We start from the raw sequence: 27991 nt of genomic DNA on the forward strand, positions 1-27991 counted from the left end.
GGGGAAAAACGGTCCGCGTCAGTATTTGCGGGGAAGGAGACTAGGACTGTAAGCATTGCTAGGAGAGAAAAAAAATCCACAAAAAGTACATAAACAGGATGAAAAAAAGGAATGAACAAAACTATCAAGTTGACAGATGTAGAGTGTAACTATCGTCTGCAGGCTTTAGGGCAGCAAATTTTACCAAAAGTTAGAAGCGACAACAACTTTTCGGCAACTAAATCCCTCTCTGCGCTTTCCTTCATAGCAGAACTGTGGGAAAGGCTTGTTTCTGTTGGGAAGTCACACACTGAGGGTTCTCTACCTGTATGCATGGATCAAATGATTATCCTGTGAGAACCAGGGGACAATACGCACACCAGGTTTGGGGGAAACCTTATAAATATTGGGGGGCTTTGAGCTCTGTGAATACCGAACAGCCTATGGCCTTGTCTTTTGTGACTGTGTTCTGTATAGTAGAGCTTTGATGAGCAAGAACCAGCAAGCACATCCAGGAAGCCTTATCTTTGGTATAACAGAAGCATCACGTACTACCTCAGCCCAGTCTTAATACTGAGATATTGTACTGTGTGCACATAAACATCATTGACTACTCAAGGCTATACTGTAACGGACCATACGTTTTGTATCTTTATTGAATGAGCAGTTTTATTTCCAAAGTGTGCAGTATCTTATTGTTCACTTTGTAATACTGAAAAACCATACAGCTTTAATGAGGAACAACCAACATGTATGTCTCATGGAAGACTCAGCCAATGGGTAAAACACTACCCAGAGACCCAGTTTTGATTTCCAGACATATTTACCGTTCAATTGACTGATGTTGGACCACCAATTTTTTTTTCAGCAGTAATAATTTCACTGGATCCTTCTGAGATGCTATTTTTGTCTATCCTCATGCAGGTAAATGTGGTGTATTTTAGTGGAGAGCTTTGGCCATCATCTTCATGGAGATGTGGCTCTCTCTATGTGATTGCCTGAGTGGAGTCTCACAGAAGTCTGAATCTGGTCACATCTCACATCTTTCTCTTCCTCAGCAAGACTGTCACTGCAGTAATGAATACAAATATATAGGGCATTTGTTTATGTAAATGTGTGTGCGTGCGCACTGTTGTATGCATGAGCGTGCGAGCACGCATGCGTGTGTGTCTCGTATTGGAATTGTCTCACAGGCCTTGCTCCTGCATTGTTTCTTTTCAACATCACGAAGCACCATCACCCTTCCAGGGTTGAATCTAGACAGGAGTTTTCATATAGTTTTCATACGCAGTGTTCATATATAATATTTCCCGATGCAACATTTGTGGACTTATCACCCCAGTGCTGCTGGAGAGATGTGATGAGATGTCCAAGCCAAAAGAAGAGGGGATTTGTGGGTAATATTTAAGAAAAAAAAAATGTCATCACTTCAGTTTCCATCCGTGGTCAGTCATTATTTCAAACCAACAAACAGATAACAGGGACACGAAAAACATAATATTTACAAATGTCAGGAGTGTGTGAGATGTCAGGAAGGTGGTGGTGAGGGGGGTGGGGGTGTGGAAGGGGTGCAGGGGGGGCGGAGGGGAGATACGGTAAAGGTTTTTCAATGTTTAATTTTCAAATAGGATTAAGCGGAATGCCATTTAGCTGAAGGTTACCCGCTCCGCAGACCAATGCATTGTCTTAGTGGGTATTGATATTCAGGAAGCGGCCGGCTTGTCAGGGGGACAAACAGAGTTGATAAATGAGAAGCCTATCCACAGGAAGGTGTTAAGTGCAAATCTGAGAGAGAGAGAGAGATGGAGGGGAAGAGAGAGAGAGAGAGAGAGAGACGGGGGTAACACAGCAAGGGAGGATAGAGAGAGAGAAAGAGAGTGAGGGGGGAGAGAGAGGGAGAGAAACAGGGAAGGAGGTGGGGTAGACTGAGAGCACATCAGGAATATGAACACAGTAGAGCAGCGTAGAGCCCAGCATCCTGTTGGCTATCAGAACCTTTCAGCACATAACCGTTCGAAATGAACTCCCATAAGATCCCATTTGTTGTGGATACAGTTATAAACCAGATTACCTGTCCCATCAGGGTCTGCAATCACACCATTTATTGCTACAAACATGCGCAAATAACTTTTTCAATTATTGTGATTATATAATCAGCAATCCAATCCAACCCTGCAAAGTGTAAATGACCCCTGCAGTGTAATTTGTTGCTTTCATGCCGAACGCGTTCAAAGGTTTGGTTCTGGTTTTTCAACATTGCTCAGAGAATTTTCACCTCATGACACTGTCAATGAGGGATTGCTTTCTAATGCAGCGTGCTTCTAGAAGCTTCTGTATTGCTTCAACAGTCAAAGCTTTCAAGACAATCATAAGACATAAGGAGCGTGCCAGCAAGCAGTTACACATGAAAAGACAGTTCATGTTTCTGTGTACCAGGGAATCAATGAGCCTGTTTTCACAAAGCCTGTGCTCTGTGTTGCCAGTCTTACCTAATGAAAGTGCAGAACCACTCACTGCACGTCAATTCTCATCTGTTCATTCTCCCATCTTTTTTTACAACGCATACCTCACTGCAGTCATGTATGAAGAAACATGTACCATATTTACCAAATTCATTTTTTCTGTTTGGGCAGGGTCGAGAGGTTAAAGGGACTGCAGAAAATCTGCGATATAACGCAGGTCGATATTTCACTTCTCAAACGAGCCAGTTGTTCATAAAGCCACGACGCAAGCAAGCACAGGTGAGCCAGTGAATCCCACTTTAAAGTGAACCAAACTGATAAACATCGACGCCCGCAGATCTGACTTAGATAAAGCAATAACAGGCAATTCATCAGCGGCGGCCGCCGTCCTTTTGAATTTTACATCCGAGGGTCAAGCTTTAAATTCAGACGGCGCTCGCGAAAGACGTTCGATCCATAATCCATCTATCTTAGCAGCGGGCCCCCACAGCCTGGTCAGACACAGGTCAGCCAAAGGCCGCTCTCTGCTCGGCGCTCGCGGGTAAATCAAGACGGCCGTTCGACGCTCGCTTTCAGAAGCACCGCCGGTTCAGAGAACACACCTCGACGCTAAGATTCGCCCGTTTCGCCCGTCGACGGGCTAAGAGGACAAAAAGAGAAAAAAAAAGAAACAAAAGAAAAAAAGAAACAAGCCAGGCCATTATAGGAACTGTCAGAGCCGGAGTGGTTTTGCTCGCCAAAAGTGTCCTCGCCGTGTTGGGTGTCGGCTCAATCTGGAGACAGGTACCCGTGTTTGTTTAAAAGGGGGCCTGTCAAACAAAGCGCGGGGCGGAGAGGGGGGGGGGGGAGGGGGGGGGGGAACGGTGCGATGCAGGATCAGGCTGACAAGTGGCTAATCGCAGACTTCTCGCGCGGCTTAGCGCTTCAAGGATCCGTCATAACCCCAACCTAAATATTTAAAGTGCTAAACTTTCCAAAGGTCGCGGCTTTCCGCGGCGGCCGGGGAGACGCGAGTCAGGCGGAGAGAGCTGGATCCCGGGCAGCTTCAGCGGCGGTGGCCTGCGCTTCGAGGATTTCGTCCGTTGCCTGTTTGTTTGGCCTCCTTCAAACGTTTACGGTACTGCAGACAGCGCTACACGGAACAAATGAAGTCAATTAATATTGTTTAAACTCATTTAAACATTTACACATTATCGGGTAGGTTGTTGATTAGTTTTGCCACCATACCGTTGCCGACAACTACACTGTTAGTTGTTATAGCAACAGTTCAGAGAAGGCCCAACTCAGAAAAAAGTTATTCCACACACACACACACACACACAGACAATTATACACTTTTCTGGCAAAACAGAAACCTCAAGACTTGTTCAGCCGTAAGTTGCACCAATTCACACACACTAACAATCACGTGATCATAAAAAACTAATCATAAAGCTTATAAGCTTTTTATAAGCTACCTATAAGCAGTTAAAAACGATAAATTAACCAAATCTAAGCAAAAGATAAAGTTTCATTATTTCTTTGCCAGACAAGCTGAGATCCAATGCTTGCAATTGTGCAGATTTAAATTATTGGGAGCTAATTGATCACTAACGAGATTAAGGTAAAGCTGAGACAGGTGTGGTCCTGACCAGTGGCTGAGCCCGGGGTAGCCTGAAGCAGAACTCCCGAAAAAGAGACACAATTATCTGACTGCACCAAGGACACGGGTGCCCGAGAGCTCTTATCATCGCCGCAGGGGGCTGACATCACTTCCTGTACGAGACACATACACACACTGGGGTTCCACTCAGGTCCAGACTCCAGGGCTGCGACCTCTGGGGCGTCTTGCGGACGCCCCTCAGCAGACCTCAGCAAGAAGGTCGAATTTAAAAACAACGGCGTGGGAACGCGCGTGCTTGTGTGACACCCGACGTTGGTACTGGTCACGGGAATGTGGCAAGCCGTTCGGTAAAGACTTTAAAAACTGCAGCATAGAAGTGTGTGTGTGTGTGTGTTTGTGTTTCTGTATATGTGTGTGTGTGGTCTGCGTGTGTGCGTGTGTGTATGTGTGCCCCTGCATGCAGTGTACATTCATGTGGTGTGTGTGTGTGTGTGTGTGTATAATTCATGTGTGCATGTGGTGTACATGCATGTGGTGTGTGTGTGCATGTGGTGTGCATGTGTGCATACATGTGGTGTGTGTGTGTGCATACGGTGTACATGCATGGTGTGTGTGTGTGTGTGAGTGTGTGTGTAATTCATGTGTGCATGTGGTGTACATGCATGCGGTGTGTGTGTGCATGTGGTGTGCATGTGTGCATACATGTGGTGTGTGTGTGTGTGCATACGGTGTACATGCATGTGGTGTGTGAGTATGTGGGTGTGTGTTGTGCGTGTGTGCGTGTTGTGCCTGTGTGTGTGTGCGGTATGGTGTGCACAAGTGTGTATGTGTAAGCGCACTCTCTCTCTCTTCCCCGCTCTGGTCTGGCAGCCACCGGCGTTGGGCGGGGGGGGGGGGCGGGGGACCCGGGGCCCAGAGCGAAGGCGAGCGGCGGAGCATGTGATCAAAGCCCGCCCACAGATCTCCGAGTGGCCTTTGAAACGGCGCGCGCCGGGGTCTTTATCCCCACCGCCACTTTAAACTCCAAATCCCAGCACTGACGAGGACCGCCAGATCACAGCACCTGCCAGAGACCAGTGCCCTCTCTCAAAATAAACCAGGGGGCTCGAATTCGCCCAGAGCCCCAGCGCGGACGCACAACATGCGCGGATGTGGGACTGAGAACGTGTTGACGCGCCGTTGACGTGAGCTCAGATTTATGCTAAGCTCGTGTGTCCGGCGATATCTTTGCACGTTTAAGGTTAACATACCTGAGTGCCTGAGAGTGTGCTTAAACATCCCTTTAACCACGCAAATACTTGGTCCATTTTCTATTCAAAGATAATTATGGAAAATGTACAAAACCCATTGAACAAGTTAAGTTTATTTTTATCATTATCATTATCATATTATTATTAGAAGTAGTAGCAACAACATTATTATTATTATTACTATTATTATTATTATTATTATTATTATTATTATTATTATTATTATTATTATTGAGTTAGTAAAAGGTTCAATAGCAGTATTAGTATTCAAATTTGAGGTTAGAACAGCAAAAAATTCCTCTCCAAGAATGTTACTCTATCAGTTCCTCAGGTCTATTTATAATGAGGACGATAATTCAGCGGTTCCTCCAATTAAGGCTACCGGGTTTGGAACCAGACTGTCGTGTGAGGGCGGGCCCCACAGTCTGGTACCGAAACCGGTATGGACTGGGGCTGGGAGCCCAGCATGGAGACACACAATTAGCTTCAGTGTCTCTGAGGGACGGAAGGATTTCGGTCAGCCAGGAAGGAAGCGTCTCACTGCGCAACAGTGCCCCCACAGGTCAGTCAGGCAACTGCAAGTGCACCTGTTAAGCGGCACAGATAGAGTCTCGTCCTCTGACTCACGGGAGGCCGACTTGCGACCCGCGGTGAAACAAGAAATCGAGGGTTTTGGAGAAGAGCGCAGTCTCGACTACTCACTGCCAAACTGATACTGTAAGTCTGCGGAAAGGAATGCTCATATTTACTATTGGGAATTCTAAAATTGTGGAGAAAATGGGAGAAAGCATTTTTAAAAAGATCTGCTCTCATTTATTTTTATTTACGATGACAGAAGTTATTTGAAAGGGTCTCTCTCTTGCGGTCGGTGGGAATGCAGTGAAGTATGGTGATGGTGACAGATGATATAACCTTAAACGAGTGTGCGCTTTACATATTTAAAGTCTCCCGTGCAATTATGTGGGGCTGCGTCTGGGTCTCAAACGTTCTCCAAAGTCAGTTAATGAAAGTTTGTGCAAATTTGCAGTGGATTAATTAATGAATAATTTAAGCCGCGCTCTTAATTAATGGAGACATTTCCATATTAATTTGTTTGCCAACCGGTCCGAGCATTCACTCAAATCGCTGCCTGGAAACCTTAAAAAAATAAATAAAAAAAATACGCCACGCGGTCCTGCGTGCGAACGCTATCCGTCATTTCATAAATAACCTTTATTATTTATGACGAATCCACAAAGGCGGGCGGAGCGAGGTGTGTTAAACGCGCTTTGCCGGGAAAGCGAAAAATGCCGGACCGCCGGTCATTCGGGCCCCGCGAGATCCAATCAGGAGACAAGGTTCCGGGGGATTCTCGCTCCTCGCCCGCAATCTACGGAATTACCGCCGCGCCCCCTTTCCCACCGTGTGTCAGCGGTTTTTCATTACCGCTCCGCGCTTCTACCGCCCGATTCGTCTAATCGCCAGCCACGGCTAAACCGATACGGCCTTCCTCTCCCGCCGTTCCGCAGAACGTTAGCTGTTTTTTTAGAGAGCTGACAAAGCTCCCGGATTGTGGCCCTTCAGGAACCCGGAGAGGAGCGGACCCCCAATGCGCGGAGAGCATAAAACTACGCAGAGCCCCTCTCGCTGTATCTGTCCCGGACAGCTCGGAAAATCATCGGCTTTGCTTCTCGTTACGAGCTCGCCGGCTTCTCCGCGCGCCGACCCTCTCCACTAAAATAGCGACCATTAAAGTCGCGGCGGATGTAGTCCAGGAGTCCGGGCTCCCCGTCAACCGGCGCCAAATTATTAGCCCCGCTGTAGCGCGGCTGTTATCTCAGCCTGACAGTCTCGCAAGAGGACAGTCGCAATCTCCGTGGAAACAGCGCGCCGAACAAAAAGGAGGCAACTGCCACTTTCCCTCCGCGATCCCAATCAAACCCCACCGGTGCAATCTGTGTCAGCCTATTCTCAGCTCCAGGCTGCCGTGGAAACAACACCTCTTAATATCCCCTCTTTTTTTAAAATTCGTGCCAGTGACAATGCAGTAGAGAAAAAAAGAACCCAACACCTTTCCAGTGGCTCTCCACCATCCCCCCCTCACCCCACCTCCTCTGCCACCCCGACACTCCCCCCCCCCCCCCCCCACTGCCATCCCAGCATACCAACCCCCCTACCCCCACCCCCCCCCCCCCACTCGCACTCGGTCTGTGGATCAAACAGCTCCATGCAGGCAATCTGTCTTCCTTGACAAGGCTGGGCAGAGTAAAGAGCAGCATATGACAGGTCTTATTTTACCACCAGGCCCCCTCCAACACTGAAACTCGCCCCCAAAGCAAACCCAAACTCAACATTCCGACACTTTCGCGAGCGGAAAAAAAAAACACAGCCCCCTACGACTCGATATAAATAAAACATGGCCGTATAAATTAATGAACAAAGATTTATACTTATAAACAGGCACGTACAGTAGCTGGTCCTGATACAAGCTGCTCATTCCCAGCTGAACTGAAAAACAAAAAGAAATGCACCATGATTTCACCTAGATATGCTTCCCAAAATGTAGAACATCATTTATTCAGGAGCTTTTTCCTCTCTCTCTCTCTCTCTCTCTCTCTCTCTCTCTCTGCAATGCATATTTTAAGTACAAAAATATGCTCAGACACCCTAAAAAATGAGATATATTGCTCAAAAAGGACATAGTTAAAACAATGATTGAAAGGCCTTAAAACATTTCTATCCAATTTAGTAATTGATCTACTTAATTATTTATGTAATAAATCTATGATCAATCAAAAGGAATTCAAAGATATGGCTTTTAGTTGCTTTCCCTTATTTCCTCTGCAGTTCAGAATGCCTTATGTCAACTGTAGATTGGTCCTAATGTTCCTATGTTCTCTGTCAATTTGGAGGAGGGGCAAGGATTGATGGGTGTGCCAGCCAACCTCTGCAAGCTAAGCTGCTGCAGCAACTGCACTTCGCAGCTGAAACAGGCAGATTATGAGCATCTGATTGGCCAGAGAAGTTGCCATTGTGCAACAATACCCTGCCGATTTAGCCCCTCCCTCCATGGGTAGCACTCAGATCAATAGCAGATCCAATAGATTTGCTCGTTTAAAGTGTACTGTGTCTGCGGCAACTTGCAAGATCACCGTTTAATGGAAATATCATTCCCTGTCAGTCGGCCATGCATCGTGTCTGATTTTTTGGGTCTGAATCGGTCACTGATCTTAAAGAAAAAACAAAAACTAGAAAACAGTGTCTCTCTCCAGGACCAGGATTGAGTATCACATCAGTAAAAAGAAACATTCTACCATGTAAAGCAGGGGAGTCTGATCTTATCTGAAAAGGGTTGGTATTGGTGCAGTTTTTTGTGTTAGCCCAGCGGACCTCATTCTATTTAAAATCTTGATTGAAGACCATGATTAATTAACTAGTTCAATCATTAATAAAAAAAGTTCTATTTAACATTTTCTGCTTCTAACAAAACCCATCATGCCCCAGTACAACACTTAAAAATACTGCAGCATGTCCATTGTAAACATCGCTGTCAATTATCGTCTGCACTTAACTAGTGGCAATTACTTTATCAACTGAGGTGGTTCAAATGGGTTCAAATGTTTGAGAAGCGGCTTGACAAAGAGGCTACGGTGACCTCTAGCTGGCGGAGGACTGAAGTGCCATGGGAGAAAACGAGGGGAGACGAACCGGTGGCCCTAACTGGTTATTAGTCCTTCGCCATTTGATACTTCGTGTCAGGGCTGTTGTGAAGCGATTAGCCTGAGGAGGCACTGATCTCACCTGCCCCCCTGAATATGCGACAGGAGAAGGGCCGACGTCTGAGAAAGAAGGAACGTTTCAAGTCGGGAAAACGGCGCTTAGGCAAATCTGATCACACGCTCGCTCTCTCACCATTTCAAACAGCTCATTTTGCAGAACACTAATGAAAGTTTTCGGGGGTTAAGGAGATAAATAAGTTCCCACCGCCGCCTCATTTGAAATCAAATGCCATCTAATTATAACTGTATGTGTTTTCAAACACTTTGCATAATTTATTGTTATGCCTTCCTAATCTACAGATTTTTATCAGGAGACAGTAATTTTGTTTTATAATGAAATTATAATGCACTCCAACTATTTGAGTCAACAGAAGCATGAAACAGACAATGAATGTGAAAAGCTTTCTGTTTGCCTTTCACCCCGCACTGACTCTAGTGCGGGGCTTTTGTCAGATTCAGAAACGAATGGCAATACGCGCCTCAGAATAATTAGAACCGGCATACATTAGCTTTATGTGATCCTTAGAATATCATTTTTAAAATGCTACAAAATAAAATATATTCAAAGACACAAAGTTTCACATTGAAGCAGAAAACATTTTAATATTCATTAGTAATTAATTGGGAAACCAGACAGCAGCTATAAACCTCAGGTGCAATCACCCCCCCCCCCCCAACCCCAACCCCAACCCCCTTAAAAAAAAACCTTCTGTAATAAAACTGCTAATGAGTGGCTTTAGGGCAGAGCTTAAGAAAACTTGTGACAGGGAGCACAGGGTGAACTGTGCCAGGACATCCAATTAATTACTAATATTTCACGGAGGAATAACATTTCTGATCAAAACGGTCGGCTCGTGGCGGAGAGCGTGTGAGTTTCGGACTCATTAGCCTCTGTCTCCTTCGCGGTCAAGGCCAGGCTACCTGGAACGTTTTTTTATCTTTGCCGAGCCAGTCAGGTATCGTCATCAACCTGTTCCATTTCAATCCCTTTCACCTGCTGTCAAAAGAGCAGGAGAGGACGTCGTCTATTAAGATCAATAAAGACGGAGAAAGAAAAGGACAAACCCATTAAAGGGCAATCCATCAACCCTCAATCTGTTTAGGGGTTTTTTTGTCCGTTCGGATTACGCCGTTGCCGCTTTACATCTCGTGTCATTGTTGTGTTTCGTTATCTCCTGTTGGGAAAAGAGGGAACGTAGAGCGCAGAACAGATGGACGAAGCGCGCTCTGCGATCCAACAGATGGAAAACAATTTTTCGGAGAGAAAACAGGCGACGAACACAACGGAAAAATAATAATCAGCGTGATCATTCCTCTCTCCCGACGCGAACGCCGGAACATATTTTCAAACGGTGGGGCACCCTTAATACTGGGATCTCTCCTCGACAGTTGATATTCCCCAATCTGCGTGTATTCTAAGGACGCGTCGCGCGCTAGATTTATTGCTAGCTTCCGCGCGCATACATAAAACATTAACAGCCGAGCGAGTTCCGTATCGGGTCTCCAGTTAAGAGGAATCCGTGGCTCCGGCGCGGCGGTTTTCATCAATGAATGCTGATGAATGGAACAGATGGCCTTTGCATACCTAAAAAGCTTGTTGATTCCCATCCTCAATTAACACACGGGGATAACTGATGGGAGGAGCATGTAGTCGCGCATCCGCTCAGAGGCTTTCGCTCGCCGCGGTCGATTTCCTACGGACAGGAAGGCCGAGGCGCTACAAATCACGCGGGCGGAGTCCACGGGACAGTTCGGATCCCTGCACGTTGTGGCTGAGCGATGGGAGCCAATACAGGGATTTCCACAGGACGCTCGGCCATTTACTCGCTCCAGCTCTTTGAGTTGACTTGAGGATCTTCGCTGCATCCTTAAGATGTTGCGATGCGTCAAAATCGAACTGCAAAATCTGCTTTTTGCCTGAAATTATGCATCATCTCACAATGAGGACTTGCAATAGGAGGCATAACTGGAATATGCTAATAAAAAAAACATCAGACTGAACATGATAAGACATTGCGTATGAAAAGTTTTGACCACCCCAGGGCTGTTTATGCCAGGTTAAGATCGGCCTGACATTTCTGCAGAAAATAAAAAAGGATTACCCCAGAGCAAACTTCACTGGCTTTAGCTCAGAAGCAACCTGTCAAAACTTCAAACCGTCTTCAAAGTTATTTATAACGGACACAACAAGCACATCGTTTGAAACGATCATAACAAGCACTCTTAATCACAGATATTAGGCTTGATTACTCTTGGTTCATTTTTGGTCAACCCCACATTATGCCCACATCATATTTACACAACGAGTGCTTACCCAATCACCATCGCCCTTCACGGAAGACACTCCAACCCACACATCCGCACAGATGTACAACTAAAAATAAAAACTCCACGTTTCTGTATTAAAATCTCAAAGGTAAAAGTGACATTCCCATGGTACAGAATGCATATCGCCACATACATTAGTTTTACCCGTCATAGTTTTACCCAGAATGCCATGATGTAAATGTCTGTGGAGGTGGTGTAAACTGTCCCCCCTTTCCCCATTTTGATTCTGAACTGGTTCACTCTCAGCACTAATCTGATTCAGTTCAATCTTTGGGTGACCTCACCACCCTAAAAGCCTTCACTTGTCAAACCTGCTGCCTCCTTTCTTTCATACATCCACTTTTTGAACTTTATTTTTGAGGTATTTATAAGCTCACCACAGGATAAAGTGCTTAATATCAATTCATGGAGGGGATGAACACATTTCATACTTACAGGATATGCAAAAGTACACAAAGGCACTCTGTGAACAATGTTATTTTATTTAAAAAAAAAAGAAGATCATGACTACATACTAAAATGGACAAAGACTATTGAAAAACATCTGCTTTTCATTTGCATCAGTCTGCTAAGTTCCTGTGGGGCCAGCAAAGAAGTCACAACTGTTCTGTTTCGTGTTTTTTTTTTCTCTCTTCTTTTTTTTGGGTCAGCGTGGATCCTCAGCGGCTTGTCGGGCCGTCCCAGTTGATTAATGCGCAGAGGGCACCCCTGTATCGGGCAGCTGTCAGGAGCCCCCCCGAGTGCCAAGGCTGGTGTTTTTGGAGTGACGCACCACCCAGGTGGCTGCATTCGGACCAAATGAGCTGTGAAGGGTTTCATCCCTGCCCGTCAACCCCCCCCCCCTCCGCCCCCCCTCCCCCTCTGGAGCCCCCCCCCCCCCCGTCCCCATCCACCCCCACCAGCCCGCGCGCTCCGACATGATTTGTCACACTCCATCAATACACAATAAATTATTGCCATTCCGGCCCGTCAATGGGCCTGTCTTCGACCGCGGGCTGTGGTTTGAGCGCTCGGAGCTGCCTGCCGACGGTGCCGCCGGGACCCCGGCGCGGCGCGGCGCTCCCCAGTGCGTCCCGGGGCCGGTGAAAACACGCGGGCGGGGGCCCCTTAATTGGCCGCTCTGCATCGCTGATATTAACACGTCCCGCCTCGACAAGGAAAGACGTGCGTCAGTTACACAGACCAGCTAAGTTGCCGTCCGGGGGGGGGGGCATATTGGGAGAAGCGAGGAGGGAGGGGGTAATCGTGCTCGTGTAAGCATAAGGTTGCAGGTTCGATTCCAGGGCGGGGCACAGCCTGTAAGCAGAAACCTAAAGCAGAGTTACAAAATCCAGCTGCATAAATGGAAACACTGTAAACATCACTGGACGAGGATAACTGGCGAGGCGAATCAATGTTGCTGTGTTGCGTATACTGTCGACACAGCTGGTGTTTGTTCAGTTTTGGACGACAATCGAGACTGCGGTCACTCAGACAAGAACAATATTTCTCCACGTTGTTTATTGGTCTATGAAAACCACAGTAAGATAACATGAAGGCCATGGTACGTTCAACATCTGGCAGTTGTCAGTAAAACTAATATAGAATGGTTTAGACCTCTCCTTCAGGGTTGATGAAGTTCTACTATCATTCTGTTGTTCAACTGAAATCTGTGAAAAAGAAAAGGAAGAATCCTTGCTACTTATAGCGCAGAAGAACACAAGCTTTACATGACAAGACTGCATCTGCTCCCTTGTGCATTTATCAAAATTCAGAATTCAAAATTCAGTCTTCAAAAGTTCAACCACTGTTCAGTCCTCAGTTTGCTCATGAGTCAATTGGTAACTGCTAACTTCCACATAAGCAAATACATACGAACTTCGTTCATAAAACTGTACAAATTTTAAGATGTACTAGTGAATAAGGCTTACAGTTTAAATCCTGAATGTAGTTTTGCCTTATAGCGTCAGGTTGGCGAGCGGCCATGTTATTGTACATTTCTCTACAGGCTGGAAACACTGGCGGTCATGGTGGTGAGTAGATGTCGAAACCATTATGAGAAAAGGAGTATTTTGTTTTCATGAGGGAAGAGAGAGAAAAAGGGAGCATCTGTGTAATGAACCATCTTGTTTTCGTCTGCTCTCATTGGGTGGTCCACCCACTGTAGCTAACTAGTTTGTCTGCCATCTTGAGCAAATGACTTTGGCCACTCTGTCTGTCTGAGTTTGAATACAATGCCAACCATCTCCTCATCTACTCATTGTACTGCCCAAAGCTGCGACACAATAACTAGCGTAAATACAAGCTCCCCAGTGTTTACAGACTGATGGAGAGTAGACCCTTTCATTTTCCATTTGCGAAAAAGAGTATAGGGCTTTCAACATTAAATAGCATAAAAAGTATAACTACCTCAGCAATGCCAAGCACTGCAATACATTAGCATGACACACAGGACATGGCCCACTGAAACAGCCTCATTAGACCCTGCGTGACACAGGGTTGTTAAGGTTCTATATTGCCACAATCACGCTCACTATAGAGGGGAATGAGAGTAACATTACAATCAATATAACGTGTTTATTTTATTTAAGTAGAATATCAAAGTACATAAGCGCATGTCATATACACCAAATAAATGAATGCATTAAATGTACAAGAACGCTTCTTTTGTTTTAAAAGTTCCAAATAAGCATGCGCCAACAACTAATGTTGTAAAAAAAAAAAAAAGCCAACCAATGGCAGTCCTGCTGTGCCCCAGACACGGAATGGCGCCCGGCACGGGGACGGCAGGAAGCGGCGACGCGCACTTCCAGCACATTCGCCGCGATGCAAATGAGAGCCTTTACCGCGGGCCTTGGGAGCCGCGGCGACGGTCATAAATCCTGCAAAGTGAAAAATGTTGCCTGTACCGGGCCCCGGTAATCCCCCCCTATTTAGCCTAATTACGAACACCATGGAGGTAATAAAAGTCTGGCAGCCATTAATTATGACACCTCGTCCGAGGAAACTTTTAAGGGTGCCTATTAGGTCCATAAATCCCGACCGGGTCCGCTTGCATGACTCACTCTGGAGAGACTTGTCTGGGAGGGGGGGGTGGGCTGAGCCCAAGGGCACCCAGGCAGGTTATCCCCCCAGCAAAGCCATCCGTAAACCGGACAGCGTAACCTCTCTGGCAGAACCCGACAAGGATTCGGCAGGGGGAAGTCATCCCACCCCCGCTGGATCAGGGCGGTGTCTTCCACCGTTATCCACTGTTTCACTCGGTCGCTTGTCTTAAAATCCACCCCCCCCCCCCCCCATCTCCCCCATCTCCCCCACCTCCCCCATCATCGCACAGGTGAGGCAGAACGCACACCTGCGGGCGGTTTCACTTTCCCGCGACGCGGCGAGCACGCCGGGCCAAAGTAAACCGCGAGCGACGCCTCATTTGGGTTCGACGTTCCCCTCGCCCGTTCCGCACACGCCTCAGCCACTATAGGTTTCTTATTTAAACAAAAAAAAAGAAAAAACAACTTCTGCACGCTCGGAGTGACCCGAATGAATAGCGAGTAGGAAGCGAGGTCTTATCGAAGCGCCTCGTCTTCGCCCCCCGAGGGGCGACGAATCCGGCGGTCGGCGGACTCCGGCCCCGCCTCCTCATCGCTTCGCATCGCGCGATCTCTCCATCTGCTTCCAGCGACTGACCTTAAAGAATACACCGTTCTCAAAATTGGACGCTAGAGGTTGTTTGCAAAAAGAGACATCGAGCGAAACGGACTAAACTCCCTTCCGGGACTTGTCCGGGCGACACCTCGGGCGTCAGCTCTCCGGGTGGAAACGATGCTTTCCGACACCAAGCCTTGAGAGGGATCTCGCGGCGCTGCCTGGTGCAAATCGGGTATCTGGGCCCGGGTCAAGTTAATTTAACAACAGATGTCGTCCGGGACAAAAAAAAAACACCAGGAATTCCAGATGTTGAAATCCACGGGGAGGGGGGGGGGGGGGTGACAGAAGACTGGGATTGAAATTTAGAAAGAAAAACTTTAAGTTCGCGCTAGAGGGTAACGTCTTTCTTGATTTTCGTTTCATTAGGAAAACGTCCTTTCTTTACAGAAGTGGCAGGGATGTTCCAGGGAGATTTGGGGCCACTCAACACCACTTGTAGGGGAAGGTCATCTCTCTCTTTCCAAGTATTTACTCAAAAAAAATCAGTCCTAAATAAGGCTCATTATTACTGGCCTGTAGGTTCAGATATATCTCTCGACAGACAAATCTTATTATGTGTCATTATGTTCATTATGAACACATATGAACACACATCTGCTTATAAACGCAACAGTATGTTTTTTTTTCTTGTGTTCTCAACTTGAAACTGTTTCCTGCTGTTTAGAGACAGAAAGCTGTCTGATGACTGATGTTAATTTGCGATTATTTTGCCTCTACATGGAAATAAATTCAACGTCCACGTCAGTAAATGAAAGACAAAGCCTCGGGCCTTAAATTTGAAGCCAGCACAGGAAGTACTGCAGCTGGAATATCACAGAACTAGCTACGCGCTAAAAGTTCTCCCCTTCCGCACCCTCCTGGAGAATAGCTAGAAGAAAAATCACGTCTGTTTAGGTCAAATATAAACTCAAATATAAAACTCACAGTCAGTAAGGGTTTCAGCACCAGGGCTGTTTTGATAATTACCTAAATGTTGCCTGTGGAAGGAGGAAAAAAATCTACCCTTTCTGACAGATGTCACAAAGAAGTTGAGTTTGTGTCTCCTCTCAGCCGTTTCCCGTATTGACTGTTATACAGGGAGACAAGACGAAACAGGCAGAAAAAACCCCCCGACACGGGCGGAATCTGATTCGCCGCCTCTGCCGAAGACGGATCGTCATGGAAGATGACAGTCGCACAATGGCTTCCGTCCTTCCGAGTGTTCGACTCCTGTTTCTCTGGCGCGGCGCGTTCCGCGCGGTCCCGGAGACAGACGCCCGACATCCTCGGGGCTTAATGACAAAGCGTTTCACCTTCAAAAAAATCCGCCCGTTTTCATTCCGACGCAAAAAACTAAAACCCGAAACGGCGCACGCGAGACGTCAGGCACGGAAGCAGGAAGGAGAATAATGCACCCTAACTTTTCCTAAGAGGTGGCGTTTCCTATTAAAGAGATTATCCCCCGAACAAAAAAAAAAAGGACTAAAAAAAACATCAGACGCACGCGGGGTAAATTGATTTATTATCTCCTAATTCATAGTCTGTGTTGCTCCGCGGATAAACAGAGGCTTTGTATTATAACCAATTATGAGTCTCTCTTTAAGCCACTAGTCTGGAAAACATGATGCAAGTAGAACACACGCGGATCATATTCTATTTCCAACCCTTAAGTTGCTGTGATGGATGGCTTGTGGTGGAGGTGGTGAGATCCATTCTCTCCCTCCAAGACGATTTCAGTTCCACTAAATGCAAAACAGGACAGATATTCCCCATCCTTTCTCCCTCCTTTTTCTGCATTACGCGGAGCTGATTGTCCTGTTGGGATTTCGCCGCACTACGGGTGCCATAAATCCACAGCGTCGTATCCACGAAATAATTTTTTTTGTTGAGAGCGAGCACTTGCGCTCCGAAGATACTTCGCCGCGACCGTTGCCACGGCCGCCGATTACAAACAACCGTTTTTAAGAGAGCAGCCGTAATTGGGTGAGAGCTGGGAAAATGGCCGCTTCACGGTTTTTATAGCGGCCATTTTTTTTCGACGCGCCCCGCGTACGGCCGCTGAAAGGATTCCAGCGATTGAAGTTCGGCTTTCTGGAGGAGATAAAAGCCAGCGTGGCCCTGGAGTCAGGGGCAAACTGCGCCCGGCTCCTGGAAAGCACGGGGTCCACCTCGCATTACCTAAAGAGGCCAAAACAACACCGCCTCGGCCGCACGGCGGTGAGTTAGTGCCGGGTTTGAAAAGGGATGGCTTTTTGAGTGCAGCGCACAATTCAGCTGCTGTTATTTTTCCTTACTTATTTTTTTTCCCCCTCGCAGGTATGATTCATCTCTCGTCTTCCACCCAAGGAAGGTCAACTGAGAATTCCCAAAATAAGCCAGCGTGTCTGCAATAAGGTGTCGCGTTCATGCTGAGGAAAACGAGCGGGTAGCTGCTCAAACGTGTAAAATGTCACCATTGTTTTTATTTGGCTGTTTGCCGTGCAAGGCCCACGAATAGAAGTTTCTAGACTAAACAACCTGGCTTTGAGAGCCATTACACCGCAACAGTTGTCCTCGCTCGACGTCCTCACAACTGCAGATTAAAACAGCGTGCACTTCCGACCAGATTTCAATACCATACTGCCGATATTTCACAGGTTTCAAAAGTGAATTACATTTTTTTTTAAATCCATTATTAATGCTTAAAACCTCATTTGTGAACCGCTACGATAATCAGCCGCCAAATATTAAGAAGGGAATATCGCCGCGGCATATGCTGTCGACCTCCCTGTTTGTTTGAAAAGCACAGAACTAATTGAGAGACCGAATTTATCGGCAGTCCATCTCTAATCAGTTCCTGCAGCGGCGTAGCTGTTCGTTATAACGGGTTCTCACCCTGCGCCGTACGTTCTCCGCCTGTGAGGTGGGCACGGGGGGGCGGGGCTCAGACGGGCCCGCCGCGGCGGCCGGCGGTATGCAAAAGAGCCGCGGCCACGGTACGGCGCCCCCTCACATGACGGCCTGGACAGGAACACGGTAGCGGCCCGCCGCCACGGGGCCTGACTCCATAATACCGGGGGGGGGGGGAGGGTGGAGGGCGGTGGGGAGGGGGCAGGGGGGGGGGCAACTGGGAAATCAAGGAGCACTTTGTCATGCATCTTTAAGGCGTGACAAACCGTCCCGGGAGACGGCAGCTGATTGGTCCGTACGCAGCCGAGGGTGACGGATGAGTGACAGCGGAAAATGAGAGATTGGGAGGACGGTGACATTCGAAGGTGGGGGGGGGGGGGGGGGGGGGGGGGGGAGTTGGGGGGAGCGGGCCCCCTCTCCCCTTCCAGGGGCGGGCCACGGTCGAGGACGTCCGGCGGCGAAGGGTGAACGACAGGCAGCGGGCGTCCGGGCAGCCTCTCCTCCAAAATGACTGCCCACCTTGAATCACTATATCACACGGCCCAGCCGCACCTGACAGCCACAACATTAACACAAATCAGCAGACCTGTATTATGCTAATGAATGAGTGCATGGATAATATTCATTCATTCATTCATCCATTCATAATGATATAAACCTTTGTGCAATTTAGGGGTTCAACAGAGCCAGTGCCCCATTTCAGAAATGCACAAAGAAATATTCTTGAATTGTCCCAACATCTAATTTTTTTTTAGTTTTAGGGCCATTCTAGCTTTAGGAAGGCCCTTTTAGGAGTCATATAGCCCAATGTGCCATCGCATCAATGCTAATACAAGTAGGCTATATTAATGCATGCTGCAAGGAAGACTGAGATAATTACACAATGTATCCTTCATGTTTACAGTTCCTTAATTAGTTTACAGAATAGTGGGGAAAATAGGTTGTCAAGTTTTTCATTTTCCTTTTCAGGAACCAACAGCCAAGCGGAAAAGTCTTTAACTTTCTTCGGGTCCCTCTCCGCACCTCTTAATAAAATGCACAAGCTCACACGCGCGAGGGGGAAAGAGGAGAGCGAGAGAGAGAGAGAAAGAGAGAGAAGACAGTTTACGCTTGCCATGCATTTTTTCGCCCAATTAATAGATTGCCTGCACGTTGCGTATTTTGCATGACAAAGGAGGGTAATATTAAACTGCCATTCGTAATGAAAATGCACTTTGCAAATTAAAAGTGCCGAACCCAAATTTTTTCAACCTCTTTAGGAAATAAACAGTCCTTAACCAATTAAACCACGTCGTAATAATTCCGTGATTTATGGCGAGTTGTTTAACTTTCAAAACTCGGCTAACCCGCGTTAAGGTCACAATCCATCATGTCTGCCTCGGAGAGCGGGGAAGTAATGGCTGTTGTATTAGCTGCTTTTGATGATAGTATGAAAGAAGTATTAGCGCTTGTCAACAAAACTGCTTACAACATAACATTAGCATGCATGAGCTCCGCTGCCTATTCATTATTCTGGCAGCTTCACACACATTGTTACAAGCTTATAAAACATTTTGTCGGCAGAAACCGAATGTACACTGTTTGGCTTTCTGATGGAGTGGCGGAGGAGCTGTCTGGCCCGCTTCAGTCTGGTTCCAGTGTAAACAGACGCAGGGATCGCGTGCCCTTATTGATACTGGAAAAAAAGGCGGCCTGAATAATTCAGGAACGCCGCTCGTGTGTTTGCTCCTATCGCGGTTATCAATTACCCATCAGCCCCTTCGCCCGAGGACGCTAACGCTGCCCGGCTGCCGCGGAGGGGGGTGCAGGCTACCGTCGCCCGGCCGTCATGGAGAACCTCCAGACGATGACATTTGCCGCCACAAATGGGCTATTTGGCTTTAGCGAGCAAACGACTCCCCCGACGGCAGCCAAGAATGCACTTAGCGCGACGCAAGTAAATTTCGTCTGCTTATTTTTACTTCTAACATTTCACTCGGGGCTGATAACAGGCTAAAGTAACGTAGCCTTCCGTGGAAGGCCTTGGCATCCTCGCATGCTTAAACAATCAATCTCCACATATTAATTAGCGCGCTTCGAACAGGACACAGATAATCAAGCATAGAGCCTTCCGTGGGCAGGAGACACACAGAACGTTTTTGCTCCATCTCTTCCCTGTTTTGTTTACATTTTTTTGTTCAGCCTGAGCCAACTCCAAAAGGACTCCCATTATAGATCGTTCCCCCCCTTTGAAGATCTGTCATTAATTTGCAATCCCCCGTTTCTGAAATGACTAAGATGGCTCACGTGATCGCGCGCTAAAGAGCGGACTTCTGAATCCAGGCATTCTGCTAATACAGCCGTACCTGTTCTTTCCCACACATCCTGTGCATTAGAGCCTTAATTGAGGCATCTTTAAGCACACCGGAGACAACGGAGTATTGACAGCTCTTCTCCTCCGAGTTCTTCATCGAATATTTGAACAAAGCCATCAATAGCACGTTCAGTTTCAATAAGTATTCAATCTTCATGGGTAATTCTCTGGAAAGAAAAAAAAACATTTTCTATGCTGTACCTGAGTCAGAAAGATCCCCAATAAGCTCCCCCTGGGCTAAGCAACATTTGTCTAGCCTTACAGCTAAAGTTTACTTTTCTATCCTTTTAAAGCCCGGTACGCAGTTAGCATATGTCTCTCCCCTCACCACGATAGAACGACGGCACGCGTGAACATCTGTGCATCCCCACCGCAAACATGTGATTCGCTGTGGCTAATCGCTTTGCCGGCGTCGTCTCCCGAACACGTGAACACAAACCAGGGCTTCGCTGGGTTTTAGTCGAGCCGCAAAAAACACAGCAACAAAATTTTTAATGCGCCCATTTTCAATCTGGTTACTGTAATTCCCCGAACAGGCCATAAACAGGCCTCGTCTCCCAACATCCCTGAGCAAACATTTTTAATTGTACAGTAAAAGCCCGCCTCATTTCTGCTATTAGAACGTACGCACAAGGAACACCTCACTTGCCGGTCTGAGCTTACCGCTCTTCTTGTTACGCGCGGTCGTACGAGAGCTGAAATAAGCCGCCGTATTCCACTTCATTTCCGCGCGCAGCCTTCGCTGTTTCCCCAACCGTGGCAAGCCGTGATTATTCATGTGCGTTTACCTCCCCGGCTCCCCTCATTATCTCTGACTTCCAGTGCCATACATTGGACCCGATTGCCGTGCTTTCACGTACACAAACCAGCGGGGGGGGGGGGAGGGAAGGGACCGGGAATGAAAGCGCCAGCTCAATTAATAAATAATGATAGTAATGATATAGAATAACCGGCACTTTCGATATCAGGGCCCCCTCATTGTGCTCCCGGTTACTCCGCGGTGATTGCCATCTAAATTACACCCCACCCAGGGTGAGGGAGAGCAGCGGACCCCTAATACGGAGGCGTGTCCGGGGCCCGGGGCGCGGGCGGGTCCCGGGCGGGCTCTTCGAACCGCTCGCAGCCGCCTGTCTGCGCGATTAAGACGAGGAGAGGGAGAGAAAATGGCGGCTGAAGGAGGAGGCCTACCACAGCCGCCGTAGCCCCGCCCCATGAACACTGACCGGTCCACCTGCACGCACCACCCCATAACCCTGATAAACCCTACAGTCATCGAAACACGGCAAATACGGTTTTCAAAGACCGTTTACAGAAACAGAATGCGTTTATCAAGCTAATGTACGGTTTAATTAGCTGTGCCTAATTTATAGCGCTCTGTCCTCCATCGCGTCATAATGTTTTCCGGAATATCGAAAATTCAACTAATTTTAAAGCCAAAAAAAAAACAAACAAAAAAAAAAAAACATGAAAGCTATGGGTATATAAGAGGAAACTAAAAAACATGATATACCTTTCCTGGTTACGAAAAGGTTACTTTGCATACTTAAAAGCTAAATAAATTCTAGCTTTTACAATGGATTCTAATTACTGTAATTACTGCTAAATGCTAGAGATCTGTAATAATAGGGTCGGGAAGAAGAAAACCATTCCTTATTCACTAATTTTGTATTCAAAGTAGGTGATTATTCGTTTTTCATCCCCAAAAAGTATCTGAACAGAATTCGCCACTGCATCTGTACAGTAGATGCACGCACCATGGCAAGAGAAACAAGGAAAATTACATTATCAGGAGTTTGAAGAAGCCTGGAAAAATCCACAAAGCAAAAAAAAAAAAATAACAGCAATATTCCAAGAATAACAGTGGAAAGATATGGAATTAAAAAAAAAATAATTCAATAGATTCTTCAGAGCGGACGACATAAAGAAACAAACACTCTTAAACTTCGACAAGAATGAAGTGCTTGTATATTTTTGATCCTTATATGAAATGTTGCAATGACAGACTTCACATCTCAGCAACATTTTATACCCAAAAAATTTAATTCCAACAATCCTTACCGATTAATCAAAATATATGTGTGGCTAAAAACAGATTGTGTGCACCATATACTATTTCATGGAACAAAATGTTTATTGTTGTTGATTTCCAAGACATGGGAACCTACCATAAGCAGACATTTTTGTTGAATCATATCATAAATTACAGACTGGGGAAAATACACACGTACACGTTTGACCTTAGACGGACTGAAAAAAAAGAAAGAAATCTGTGATAAGACTGTTGAGTATGGTTTTACAGCTCCCTGTCTGAAATTGATTAATAATCCTGAGTACTTTTTGGCAACACCTCTTCAGTAGAAAATTATGATTCACTTTCTCAGAAAAACCTTTCAACAGCTTAATCAGACAAGAGATTTCCAAAACAGCCTTCCGACGTGCCAACAACGCCGTATTTCATCCCTTTTCTTCGCCGTACTTGACTTGAAAACAAGAAATCGTTAACGGGGGCTTTCTTCCATCCTCCCAACGCGATGCGATCCTTGAATGGAAACCGCTGGCATTTCTCACAAAGAACACAATAGCCTGGTAAGGTCAAACAAATCCACCGTCACGATCGAGATCAATTATGTTGTATATTTTACATTCGCAACGTCATCAGTGGCTTATTCGAACGCTTTCTCACACGCTGGACGTGCTAGAATATGAGAAGCACTTCTGTTCATGCCCCGCAGGAGAAGCAGGCATATTTTTGGCGATCGGGAAACAGGGCCCAGGGTGCACCAGAACGCCCTTCAGGACCAACCATCACAAAAACCGCAGGGTCTGAACGTGACCGCAGGCTGCAAAAAAAAAAACCCAGCGCTCTGCAGTTTTTTCTGCTCAGCCCAACCCCTACGGTCCCTACAGTGCGCTACAACAACAATAACACCAACAACCGCGACTAGACAACAGAAAAGAAAAAACCAAAAAGATAAAACAAAAGCCAAAAGCAGGTGTGTAATCAGGAACCTTGGTTGGAGGATACGGCATTAGCGGGAAGGGCAGTGTGGGTGAGGGAGGTTAGGGTGCTGGGGGCATGGTGGTGGTGGGGTGTTGGGGAGGGCTTTCCTGCTCGGGGGGGGGGGGGGGGGGGTTAAGTTGCATCGCTCCCCTATTCCCCGACAACAGGGGGAGAACAACAGGAGCCGCGAAACGGCAGGCAGTGCCCGGGACCAGCCAGCTGTTTGCCGCCCGCGGTCGGGTACAGATGGCGGCGGGCAGGGCTGTAAGCGAGCTCCGTCCAATCAGCAGACGGCTCCGCGGAGCGCTACCTGGCTAGTGCTGTGACGACCGAGACCCGCGCCCAAAAAAAACTTCCCGCTGCCCCTACGTGTGTGTGTGTGTGTGTGTGAGCAAGGAAGAGTGTATGTGTGTGTGTGTGTGTGTGCAAGCAAGAGTGTGTGTGTGTGTGTGTGTGTGTGTGTGTGAGCAAGCAAGCAAGAGTGTGTGTGTGTGTGTGTGTGTGAGCAAGCAAGTGTGTGTGTGTGTGTGTGTGTGTGACAAAGCGAGAGTGTGTATGTGTGTGTGTGTGTGTGTGACAAAGCGAGAGTGTGTGTGTGTGTGTGTGTGTGTGTGACAAAGCGAGAGTGTGTGTGTGTGTGTGTGTGTGTGTGACAAAGCAAGAGTGTGTGTGTGTGTGTGTGTGTGTGAGCAAGCAAGTGTGTGTGTGTGTGTGTGTGTGTGTGACAAAGCGAGAGTGTGTGTGTGTGTGTGTGTGTGTGTGTGTGTGTGTGTGACAAAGCGAGAGTGTATGTGTGTGTGTGTGTGTGTGTGACAAAGCGAGAGTGTGTGTGTGTGTGTGTGTGTGTGTGTGTGTGACAAAGCGAGAGTGTGGGCCTTTTGTTCCGCTCTTCATCACCATCGGTGGAAAAACACTAAAGTCCTGTTCTGAAGCAGAGAAAGAAAACGCACTTAACGCCAGAGCACAGATTTCATGGGGGCGGGGTTTGTTACTCTTCTCCGGGCAGAGGTGTTATGGCTCATCGCGGCCCGTCCCCCGGGGATTTGAGTTGGTGTACACTGCCATCTTGTTGTCACTGCTGCAATGACACAGCCAGAATCCGGCGGAAGAGGGAGACACGGCCAGATGCTTTCCAAAGGGAAAAAGTTGTTGTGGGGGGGAAATTTCATCGGGATATAAATATATATCTTTTTTGTTATGAGAAAAGGAACGCGTGATTGGAAATGATCGCTTTACCTCGTTTTGGAGGTTTAACTGCGTTAAGATGATGCATGTGCCGTCGTCTCTCCGAAGTCCAACGGGTATCGAGTTGGACCTGTTAACTCTTCGAGTGCTGGGAGATGGAGGGGGATTGGGGGGGGGGGGGGGGGGCATCCTGAGTGGAGTTTGTGGAGAATGTTAGTTCAGGGCCAGGGCAGTTCACCCCCCCACTCTACCCCGCATTCTCCAGTGAGCTTTGTCAGCACAAGGCCACGCTCAGTTGCAGAGAAATATCATTCATTTTCCACACAGGCAGCTAAGTGAAAACATATTTTTAATACAGAAGCGAAGGACAAGTAATTTCTTTCAGATGTCACGTGCAGAGGCACGTACGCATTGACAGAGCGCGTATTTACCTGAGGTTAATAACACTTTGCGCCGGCAGTAACAGCTCTGAAAGCAGCGAATCCCCCTCGGGTAATTTTTGTGCATTTACTTCCTGATTGTCCAAACTGTTAAACAATATCTTCCCTGGCAAACCCAGCTGGTACCTTATAGTGCCAATAAAACGGCATAATTAGGGTCTCGTCGGCTTACAGGAAGTCCGTAATGTGGAAAAAAAAAGCCAACTTCCTAACTAATTTGAAATTTAAAAGGGAGGAAAATGAAAGAGAAGGCTCCTTGCTGTCCATAAATGAGAGTTCATGAGGTAATTGCGCCTAACAGCTGCCATATTTTGTATATATTTATTTTTCCGGGGTGGTCTGCAATAAAACAATAATTGAATTGCCACCGAAGCGCATTTGTTATGCAAGTATGTGTTGAACAATCCCCTACCTGTAATAGATTTGGTTTTATGCCCCATTACTTGTTTTATTGAATACATATTAAATCACTAGCTGCAGCCAGTTAGCGTGCTTAAGTTGGGACAGCACAAAGCAGCCGCTGTCGCCACCATGCTAAAACAGCTTGTCAGAGAAATACTAAAATAGCCTCCCTACCCACACACCCGGGCAAAATGTACAAGGACGTCAACAGCTATACAGCACACTCGTTAGCATCGCTAACAAAATCGGAATGGAAATAATTTACCCGTTTTAAAATGCAATCGGTCGATCAATTTCAATTAATGAAAGGAGGGCTGCGAAGACGGACGAGGTTTATTTGGAAAAGGAGACAGAGCAAAACGCGAGGGACTGTAAACACGAGGCGTGGAGTGCCTGCGGTGTCCTGCTGGGATAAAATGAGAGATACGGGTGTGTGACCTTTTTTTCTTATTTGAAGTCCTCGGTACGACGGCGCGCGGGCAGACAAAGGCTCAGCGGCTGATGGAGGACACGCTTCGGCTTTGATCCCCCCCCCCCCCACTCGCCGGAATTCTGAGGGAGACGGACTCTCTGTCACCTTCGTCATCGTCATCGAACCGTCTCTCGTATCAGTCAAAAAGGAGACCGAAAAAGAAGAAAAAAGAAACGCTACAAAAATTCTCAAAACGTGCCTCCATACGTTTACGTGCCTGGGTCCCCACAAGTGAACCAAATCGGTGAAATTTCACGTTCGCAAGGTTCTGTGCTACCCATTAATACAACTTCATTTTACGTTTATCCACCCAAAATGTAAAGAATATATAACTGCAGCACGCTCGCACACACAAATGCAGCATGCGGTACATGTATAAGTGCTTATGATAAATAATTGCAACAGGCACCATAATCGGACTGATATTGAGAGCAATGATTAGCGTGCCACATGATATCTACAGTACATCTATGTCTAATTGTAAACTGTGTAAACTGTGATTGTGTGTGAGGGAGTGTCTGTGTGTGTGTGTGTGTGTGTGTGGCGGGGGGGGCAGGGGAGTGTACAAGAATAGGAGCTAATGCTTCTTAAGAGTAGTTATATACAGAGTGGCTAAGGGGTGGGTGTTTGGGGCTAAAATGTTGAGAATAGGACGTGGACCGCCCCCTCTCTCCAACCCCGTCCCCCACATCCACACACGCAGCGAATGAGCTAAGAGAAAAGGGGGGGAACAACCGCCCCGCTGCACCCTCTTCAAACGCGCACGTCTTTGTCGGGCCGAGCCCCTCCGCCCCGCGCCCCGCTCCCTCGTTAGCCTACGCCGCCGCGCAGAGGCGCGCGCGTCTCCGACCGACGCGCGTAACCAAGGTGACGCGGCGAGGTAGGCGCCCCGGAGCGGGGTTCAAAGCGGCGGCGAAGAAAAGGGCCCTGAGAGCGGAAACGGGGCGGGGCTCTCTCCCGCTCTTCCCCCAGTTTCCAAATGAGACTTATGGAAATACGGAAGCAAGGGGGACCAGACAGCCATCAGCCCTCCGCGATTCATGTGCGCATTCTCATTCCTCACATGGATACGTCCCTTTAAGTGTGCGGTACAACAGCACTGCTTTGAACTGTACTTCACTTCTATACTGTATAGCTATATATAGATGAGCATTAAATAAGCACACATAGATGGCTACATACATATTGCACACACACACACACACCCACACACACACACACCCAAAGCGTAACCAATAAGAGCGTCTTTGCAGTTATACTAATCAGACTTTCCACAGGCACCCTAAAAATAAGACAAAGACAGAAGTATGAATATCCAGAAGGCAGAAGGCGAGGGTGGTACTCTTGAGCTCTGTGCTAGTTCAGTGGGGACGCACAAAAAAACTGTTCCACAGAGACGCGATTGGTTTGCAGGAATCCCCCACCCTTACAATGCGGGCCCTACGAGGACCTCCTGAAAGCTCTTTGTTACAGAGCCACTAACAGCTGTTCCTGAGAGAGAGTGAGATAGGGGGAGAGGGGGAGAGAGAGAGAGAGAGAGGAGTAGGGAGAGAAAGAAACATATAGTGAGAGAGAAAGAAGGAGAGAGCTAGATAGGGAGAGGGAGAGAGAGAGTGAGATAGGGAGAGAGAGATGGAGAGAGAGTGAGATAGAGAGAGAAGGAGAGACAGAGAGAGGGAGAGGAGAGATAGGGAGAGAGGGAGAGAATGAGAGAGATAGGGACAGGGAGAGAGTGAGATAGGGAGAGAAGGAGAAAGAGAGAGAGAGGAGAGACAGAGAGAGAGAGAGAGAGAGAAAGAGAGAGGAAGAGAGAGAGAGAGCGAGCAGGTGGATGAGATCTGGCTGGTGGCGATGTTGGCGCCCCCGCGGCGCTCTGACCCGACGGCGAATCAGAGCGCTGGAATCCCTGGCCCCCGAGAGCTCGTTTGCGGTCTCACCGACGCGCGCCGCGCGGCTGGCTCGAGGCCTCCCGAGCGCTGGGGGGGGGGGGGGGGGGGTGGGGGGTACGACGGGTGTCGCTGCGGTTAGGGTGGCGAGAAGGGGTTGGCTGGTAGGGGGGCAGGGGGTGGGGGGTGGGGGGTGGGGAGGGGAAGCAGGCACATTTGGGAGGGGCAAGAGGAGGGATCTGAGAGGCATTTGCAATGTAAAACATCATTTGGCACGATGAAAACGTAACGCGCTGGTTCCATTTTATTCAGCGTGGCAG

At 47.5% G+C, this 27991-nt stretch overlaps 1 protein-coding gene across 2 annotated transcripts in view; it reads right to left on the bottom strand.

Annotated features, from left to right (window-relative positions):
• kiaa0825 (KIAA0825 ortholog) overlaps positions 1–27991 on the bottom strand; it is a 116770-nt gene that overhangs the window by 1702 nt on the left and 87077 nt on the right. The window lies entirely within an intron of this gene.

The sequence above is a fragment of the Anguilla anguilla genome, chromosome 10 (assembly GCF_013347855.1).
Source record: "Anguilla anguilla isolate fAngAng1 chromosome 10, fAngAng1.pri, whole genome shotgun sequence".
Lineage (NCBI taxonomy): Eukaryota > Metazoa > Chordata > Actinopteri > Anguilliformes > Anguillidae > Anguilla > Anguilla anguilla.